At 39.1% G+C, this 8782-nt stretch overlaps 3 pseudogenes; 1 reads left to right on the top strand and 2 right to left on the bottom strand.

Annotated features, from left to right (window-relative positions):
* The first annotated feature begins 291 nt into the window (after nucleotides 1-291).
* Nucleotides 292-4000, top strand: LOC125601565 (annotated as a pseudogene).
* Nucleotides 4001-4286: 286 nt separating this feature from the next.
* On the bottom strand, nucleotides 4287-5614 carry LOC125601564 (annotated as a pseudogene).
* An 856-nt stretch (nucleotides 5615-6470) lies between these two features.
* On the bottom strand, nucleotides 6471-8363 carry LOC125601563 (annotated as a pseudogene).
* Nucleotides 8364-8782: the final 419 nt, after the last annotated feature.

The raw sequence follows: 8782 nt of genomic DNA on the forward strand, positions 1-8782 counted from the left end.
TTAGCTGCTCTATATAATTGGAAGGGAGTTTCAATTTCAATTTCGGATTTTGGATTTTGGAAATTGGAAATTGGATTTGATCCGACCTCACTGTTACTGGTTGCTGTAAGTGTAGATGAGAGCCATGCAAAGGCTTTGTGAATAAAGCTTGATATGTAATTGAGGATTTGGTAGTCTAGTTTTAGCTAAATGTACGAGATTGAAGCATGATTCCGTATTTTCATTGCTTGTTTCTTATTGTGGCTAAATGCACGAGATTGAAGCGTGTTTCCGTATCTTCATTGCTTGTTTCCTGTTGTGGATAATGTTTGTTGGAATCGAGTTTACTCGGACAACGGTAGTGTGTTTTCTAAGGAGTCCACATCTTTTGATTTTTTTTAGAGCTGGTGGGTGATTTGGAATGGAGTGAGCTCTTGGTAGATGGTTTGTTGTCTTTCAATTGAAGATTCCGGAATCTGGAAGCTTATATAGTTCAGTGTAGGTTAGTATCTTGATTGAGTTTCACACTGAGGTCTTCTTGTTAAACAATATAAATGATATATACATTTTCTTTATATTCAGGCAGGAGTCTTTTTTGTTTCTTGAAGGTAGACAAGGCATTACCGAGCAGCTGAGTATATGCTACGAGGGAGATATTCCGGAGGCTGTTCTTTCAGATGATTGGCAGTAACTATACTACGCTTGAGCGGTGCCATGATGGGCATCTGTCTGATGAAGCGCTGCTGCTCAAGGCTTCTTTTCCTCTCATTGTTTTGTGCACTAATGAATCAAAATGAAGCGATTAGTCCTGATGGTATAGCCATATTTTGTGTTTGAATATTTATGATCTGCATCCATTCTGCGGCGGGGTTACATCCTTTTTGTTTATTTCGTTCTCTAGGTGAGGCGCTTATGAGCTTTAGAAGTGTAGTTTCTAGTGCTGATGGTGTTGTCGGTAGATGGAGACCAGAGGATCCTGATCCTTGTAACTGGAAGGGGGTGACCTGTGATGCGAAAACAAAAAGAGTTATAGCTTTGTAAGCTTGAAACTTGTTTGGATTAAGCTCCTGTTTTTCTTCTTTTGTTGGTTCCTAAAGTTTCTTTTGTGCAGGAGTCTTACTCATCACAAATTAATTGGACCCTTTACCCCCTGAGCTTGGAAAGCTGGATCAGTTTGAGGATTTTTGTAATGTACTAACCTTATTTAAACTTTTAGTGCTTATTAGAGTATCCTCTCATGGATGACTTATTTTTTCTTCCTTTGTTATCACAGAATGCTTCACAACAATATTTATATGGCTCAATACCTACAGCATTGGGAAATTGCACATCATTGGAGGAAATGTAAGTGCTTTCCAAAATAAACAAGTTTTGCGTTTTTCTACATTTGTCCTTGTGAGCGATGATAATCCAAATGGTTTTGTCATTAAAAGTTTAGCTGGCTTAAAAGAACCTGTCTGAATTTTTTTCTTGCAGATACTTGCACAACAATTTCTTCACTGGCCCAATCCCAAGTGAAATGGGAACCTGTCAATGCTTAAAAATCTGTACGCAGTCTTTCTCCCTAATCTTCTATATATTTTATTTTGTTGACCTCTGCAAGATCTGCTATTTGTCATTCCATTAACGACTTGAACATTTAGTATCTTCTGTAATCACTACTGAACCACAAGAGGTTCTTCTCACCTTCAACTGCAACAACATTATATTGTTGGAAGTACTCATTCCTTTAGTTGTGGTAACCTCAGAAAGTACAGGGATTGGACAGCATCATGGTATTTTTTTTTAAGGGTAGAAAATCGTTTAGTAACATAATTAATACCAAAATACCTATCGTGAACTTTGGGATGAGTGGAAAAACTCTCGAATGATGAATGATTGTTGTGAAATTTATGCTAGGGCTTTTACTCAGATCAGATGGACGGATTATTTGAATTCTTCTGAATCAGTAAACTGACTTTTTCTCTCTTTTTTAAGGGACTATCAAACAACGATCTCACTGAGCTATCCCTGTTTTCACTTGGGCAGTTAGAGAAGCTTACTAGTTTGTGAGTGGCTATTGTCTAACTTGTGTATCTTCTTTTGCAGCCATGTGTGTATTTTTTGAGTGTCATTGTTGCTAACTAGTTGATTCTTCTTTTGAAGCAATGTCTCAAACATTTTCTGGTGGGGAAAATACCTTCTGATGGCTTACTCGCGCCCAATTTTCGAAGGACGGGTAAGTATACTTCATCTTTTACCCTTCTTTCTCCCCAGATTTTGGTGCTGAAGATGGAGAAATCTCTCAACTGTTGATCTGGCAAAACAGTTTTATTTTCTTGACTCTATGCACAAAAGCACCATTTTGCTAGCTTTGTACCAATGCGTAGCTGAAAATAACGGGGCCCTTGAACTGATGCATTATTCTTTGCAGCTTCAATCGGAAATTTTAAAATTGTGTGGAAAAAATTGATATGGAATGCCCAGATGAAAACTCTTCTACTGGTTCTCGTTCTACAGGAGGTAAATCAGCTGTGTTTTAATCAATTTGTTGGTCAGGGTATATGGTTATAGCTTAGGTTTTTTTTTTTTCTAAACAATATAATTCGTGTGACAGGAGGTAAAACTGGTAAGCTACTTATAAGTGCATCTGCTACTGTGGGTGGGCTGCTCCTGTGGCGCTCATGTGTTTTTTGGGGTTGCTTTCTTCTCTATAAAAGCTTGGTAAGATGAGAGTAAAAGCCTTGCTATAGAGGTCGGTGGAGGTGAGCCCATGCTGACTTTTTGTGTATATCATCTCTAAAAAATTTGGAACTCAATGTGATATTTAACTCTCAAAACTTGACACCTGGAGAGATTGTTTTAATTTATCCAGGTGCGTCTATCGTGATGTTCCATGGAGATATGGCCATATGCTTCTAAAGACATTATCAAGAACTGGAAGCCCTTAATGAAGAGCATATAATAGGCTGTGAGGTTTTGAACAGTTTACAAGCTTGACATGGAGGATGTGGCAATGTCTTTGCGCTGAAAAGAATTGTAAAACTAAATGGAGGGTTTGATAGGTTTTTTGAAAGGGAGCTTGAGATTCTTGGAAGCATCAAACATCGCTACCCCCTCGTGAATCTACGTGGATACTGCAACTCGCCACATCAAAGCTTCTGCTGTATGATTACCTTCCTGGTGGTAGCCTTGACCAAGCTCTTCATGGTAAATCCTCAACTCCATCTTTACAGGCACAAGAAGTATGATTCTAGTGAGTGAAATGTTGTAATCTGCAGAGAGAGGTGAGCACTGGATTGGGATTCACGAGTGAATATTATCGTAGGAGCAGCAAAGGGGTAGCATACTTGCATCATGATTGTTCTCCTAGGATCATACCCGTGATATAAGTCGAGCAACATTTTACTCGATGGAAATCTAGAGGCTCGAGTATCAGACTTGGGCTTGCCAAGCGGTTAGAAGAAAGAAGAATCTCATATCACAACCATTGTTGCAGGCACATTTGGTTACTTAGCTCCAGGTACTCAAATGCACCAGTAACAGCAATAATGCTTTGTATAGCCTTTTAATTGTTACCCTCTGTCATGTAACGTAACCTAACCTGTGGTTGCAGAGTATATGCAAAGTGGTAGAGCGACTGAGAAACGGATGTTTTACAGTTTCGGGGTTTTGATTCTTGAAGTCCTGAGTGGTAAACTTCCTACGGATACTTCCTACATCGAGAAAGGCTATAACGTTGTCGGTTGGTAAGCATAATGAAGTCCAGCTTTGCTAACTAAATAATAGCTTTAATTGTTTTTTCATAAAATCTTGCAGCTAACTTCTTAATCAGCGAGAATCGTCCACGGAAGATTGTTGATAGAAGCTGTGAAGGAGTAGAGACAGAGAGTCTTGATGCTCTTCTATCTATAGCAACAAAGTGTGGTTCTTCAAGTCCTGATGAGCGGCCCACAATGCACAGTAGTCCAGTTACTAGAATCCCAAGTAATGTCTCCTTGTCCTAGCGACTTCTACGATTCCAGCTCCGATTAATCACATTCATCTTCGCCTCCCTTGGTTTTGAATTTTTTTTGTCTTAGAATGTTCCTGTGAATTGTTTTAACCCTTCCATTGATCTGAATATGAAACTATATAATGTATATGACCATTGTAGAAAACACTTAAATTATTATAAGAATCTAAAAAATTTTTCTTTTTTCTATTTCCATGTTTTTGTACGTTGGAGCTAGTTTCAGTCAAAAAATATCAAAGAAACGATAGAGAATGGTGTCCATTTATTTAAATTTTTTATTATGATTTTATATCTCCATATAAAATTATTACATTCACAAATCAGCAGAGCAATCCATACGTTGAAAACTAAACCTTCTCGTCTCCAGTCATACCCAAGAAGAAAATCCATCTGAGCAAAGTTCCCATAAATAGCACTTCGTTGGTCGGAATCATACTCAAGCAAACCATATCTTCACTCATTTTCACAAACGCATTCAACGCACTGAGCCTCACATCAGCGCCGCTAAATGCACCGTTATCTCCGGCAAAACCGATCTCCGCACTCCCTGACTTGAACAATGCGACAAAAGCCCTTGAGATCACTCACACGCTTCGCTCCAGTCACGGACTCTCCACCGCCCGCAACTTGTCGTAGAAACCAGACTCTAGTAGCGTCAGTGTAGTTCCTGAGTCGATGATGATGTTTACCCTTCGTCGCCGCCGAGGATACTCCGTCATCGTTAGGGTAATACATGCTGCTCGTGTACGGAATCTTTGTGTTGCCGACGGAAATAGCTTCGAGCGTCAAGTAGTAGTAAGTCTGAGGCTCTTTATCTACCAAGGAGTTGATACCACGTTGGAAACATTACTTGCACCGGAAGGATCGAGCTGGTTCCTAGGTTTATAACGCTTGTACCATTCATAGTAGATCTTGTGCGACAAGCAATAAGAAAATTTATTAGAAATCGACGAACCGAGCGTGAGATATTAGAGATAAGTTACCGCCACCGAGACCTATGATCCCTGAGCCAGTCTCGTCGAAGTTACCGCCGTTATTGTATCCGCAACCAAACACAGTTCCGGGGAAGAAACAGGCGAGCCTGAAGCAAACCGATAGAGACTGTCTCTGTAGCAACGTCTCTCTCGTGAAAGATCGGTCTCCGTACGTGTAACGGTACTTGCAAACGCCTTTAGCTTCGTCGCATCCACGTTCGGTGGTAGACAAAGCGTTGTCAGTTACGTGAGTCGCAAGGCTCGCTTTTGTAGAAGAGGAGTTGTTTACTGTCGAAGATTGGACCGTTCTCTTTGTAACATTGTTGACACGGTGCATTGGACCCATGTTAGGTCACTTCCCGTGTCGGCTATCGCTAGGACGTTGATTGGTGGTGTACCGATGGTGATGCTCATGAAGAACTCGCCACCTGCTCCTATTAAACCGGACTGGAGATCGGTTTGGGGGTGGTTGTTGAAGCGGTGGGAGCGAGAGATGGAGCGGAGGAAAGAGGAGTGGAGACGGTCGGTGAGGGGTGGTTGTGGGTGTAGAAGAGGGGAATGAGGAGAGTCACGGTGGATGAGCTCGACGGTGAAGTGTTTTGGTTTAGACGATGAAAGAGAGGCATCGAGAAGAAGAAGAAGTGACGAGGAGAATAGTGTTTGCCATTTTTGATATTCAGAAAGTTGTGGTGTAAAGAGTGTATGTGGAGAAGATTATTTATACCAAAGAAAATGAAAAGTAAGAGATTGAAACGGTAAGGAGTTATTCGTTCAAAAAAAAAAAAAAAAAAAAAAAAAAAAAGGTAAGGAGTTAGAGCTTACGTGAGCAGGAGGTGTAAGTCTGAAAGGCGCTTGATTAGCTTTTAATTTTTTATTAATTAGGCTGATAATTTAACGTGAGAGTAGTGGGGATGTGAGGGAATTAATATCATTGATTTAGCAAAAACATATCTAAAGACTGGGCGATTTAGATATTTTATCATCTTGAGCATGTATACGAGGTTGACGATATATTTCCCATATAGATAGTTTACTTTTACATCAAGTTTAGAATCTAAATATTCCATCAAATAATGTTATAGATATTTGTTTTCTCCACAAAAAATATTTCATTTTACATGTTTTTTTCATTTTTCCAACAAATAATAAGTTATCAACTAAACAATTGCTAACTTTAACAAAAAAAAAACTAAACAATTGCTAAACTGATCCTAAACCAAATTTTGAATTTTATTTGAAGTACAAATTTTTGAACTTTTATTTTCTGTGTGTAATTAAGTTTCTTTTTTTTTCTTTTTTTTTTCTTTTTTTTGAAACAGTAATTAAGTTTCTAGTTTTTATTTTTTGAAGATAAGATTACACTGTGAATCATATTTTTCTGCTTCAATAAGTTATACATGATATTCAAAATGGTGTTATGTTAATAGTTAATACATGAAAGAATCAAAGAGGAAATCCTCTGACTGAGGAGAAGCTTTAGGTGGCATGCATTGCATGGAAGTTAATGGAACTATGGAGCCCTCTTATATCAATGAGAAACTACTGCCTCTAGGATCATCTGTTCAGAAAGTCAGAACTATTCCTTGTACCATCATCAGCTTTATTGATGTCGTGAATGAGAGAATGCCGTAAGCGAGAGGAGACAAGAGCCTCTCTGGGGTTCTGAATAGGTCATTAGAGCCAGAGAAGCAGCTGGTGTTGCAGGTGAACTAGGTTACTCAGAGCATCTTCTTGCAAGATTTCCTCGAATCCTGACAGGATGCGGAACGCTAACTCGCAAGTATACGTGAGTATGCCTCAAGAATTGCATGGCCAATGTCCTAAAAAGTGAAAACAGAAGAAAAAAGCTCAAGAACTGATATGAAGTTATAACACTACTAGTATATGACATTCCACTCACCTTGCCATATTGAATCTTGGTGGCATCAAGAAACGAGTGAGGGAGATTAGAGTATTTGGATTAATCTGACCATTAAGCCTCTCTGCCTTGTTTATGAGCGGCTCAATGCGAGTAATCTCAGACAATGAATCTCTAACTAATGACCACTTACCACTGCTTGTTGTTCTTTAAGCCTCTCTTTCCATGCATAAATAGCTGCTTCTAACCTATTAACTGTCTCTAGAGCTGAATGTTCGGTTCTAAGCCTAAGAGACACAAAGATCTCATCTACCGAGGCGACTCTGACGACAACATCCTGAACAGTTCATCCCCAAGGCTTGTCTTTCCAGACTGTGGAAAACAAAATACATATTAAAATCGTTACATACACATGACCAAGCTTTTTTTTTTTACCTTAGTAACGAATCCTTGATAATGGTAGGTATGGGCATTTCAAGAAGCACTTCTTCGTTTATTGACTTTGCAGCTTTAAAGCTTTGATAAACAACATTGCCTTTCTCAAGCAGTTCTTTCTTACTAAGCTAGAGAGTCCTGGCTTGGGAACTTTAGGCGATGGAAGCCACCATCTTCTGCTCTCTCTTGAAATCTCGTTCTTTCCTTCAGCTCTACGACCTACTTCTGAGTACCAAAACTCTGTGCTCACCATAGAGTCTAGTGTCTCCTGTGTCTTCATCAAGTTAGGAGAAAGAAACAAGAAGTTGAGCTTCTGATAAAAAGAGAAGGATAACGTACAATTAGCATGGAGTCCAGTTTCCTGAGAGCTGGGAGATTCATATGAATGTCTGCACGGGTTTCGGAGTCATGATCTGACCAAACAGGACATCTAGTTCAGGCTCTTTGATTGGAACATGGAGTGCATATGGTTTTTTTTTAAAACAAGTTAGCTATACTACCTCAAGTGATCTTCCATTTTTGTCATGTAGCTTAGATGGGACTAGCTCAATCATGTGATTACATGGAGAGAGTAACCAGTCCATTTCTCTTCTCCATCTCTGCTTGTTGTCTTCAGACAAAGGCTCCAACTTCCATAGTTCGCCGAATACTGAGTCTGCAAATCCAACAGTTAGCAAAGAAGTAATGATACCATAGTTTGCTAAAAAAAATTTAAAACATACTGGCAAGATGAGATATAGCGTTTGATAAAGCCAAAGCGGTTTGCACACCCTTGCGTCCTCCAGTGAGATCTCCACCTAGTAGTAGCTTGAAAACTTCTCCTTCATAGCTTCAACGTCAGAAGAGCAGAGTGTATAGCCAGGTTCTCTCCTCCTTGGAGTAGAAATGTTTAGGACTTCTCTCATAGTCCCACTCATTAGAAATGTGTTTACCATTCTTCTTAGGTACCATTTGGAAGAAAATGACTCAGATGTATATTTGCTTGATGAACAGCTTGAAAATGCATCATCATCCAATGAATCAGTCAAGCACTCATCTCCTCTGCTCTTCCACTTTTTCCACTTTCTTCTTGTAAAGATTGATTGTTGTTGAAGCAAGCTTCTAAGCCATCATATGTCATCATTCCTGAAAATATTGAGATTTACAAACTTTAGCATTAGCTCTATGTTCTTTCAAAACTGAAACATAAACATAATCAATGATCATGACTCAACTCACACCTATTTTGATGAGCCTCTAAGACTACGATTGCATATATGAAACAAATGTCAGAAAAGTATACAAGCTTCTTCTGGTATATTGCATCTTAAAGCCATATCAATTTTATAAAAAGATCAGAAAATGGACCACAAATAGAAAAAATATATGTATATCATTTAAGGAATAATGTTATCATCAGAGAGGAGTCCCATTCAGACTGTGACCATGAAGAACTGCACCTCACACAATCCTCTTCTTGTCTCTTTTACCAGTGGAAGTGGGGATGAAAGAAACAGACAAGATTTGTATGCAGATTAAGGTAGCTACCATAGAAGGAAAGAA

The sequence above is a fragment of the Brassica napus genome, unplaced genomic scaffold, assembly GCF_020379485.1.
Source record: "Brassica napus cultivar Da-Ae unplaced genomic scaffold, Da-Ae ScsIHWf_2613;HRSCAF=3362, whole genome shotgun sequence".
NCBI classification, from domain to species: Eukaryota; Viridiplantae; Streptophyta; class Magnoliopsida; order Brassicales; family Brassicaceae; genus Brassica; species Brassica napus.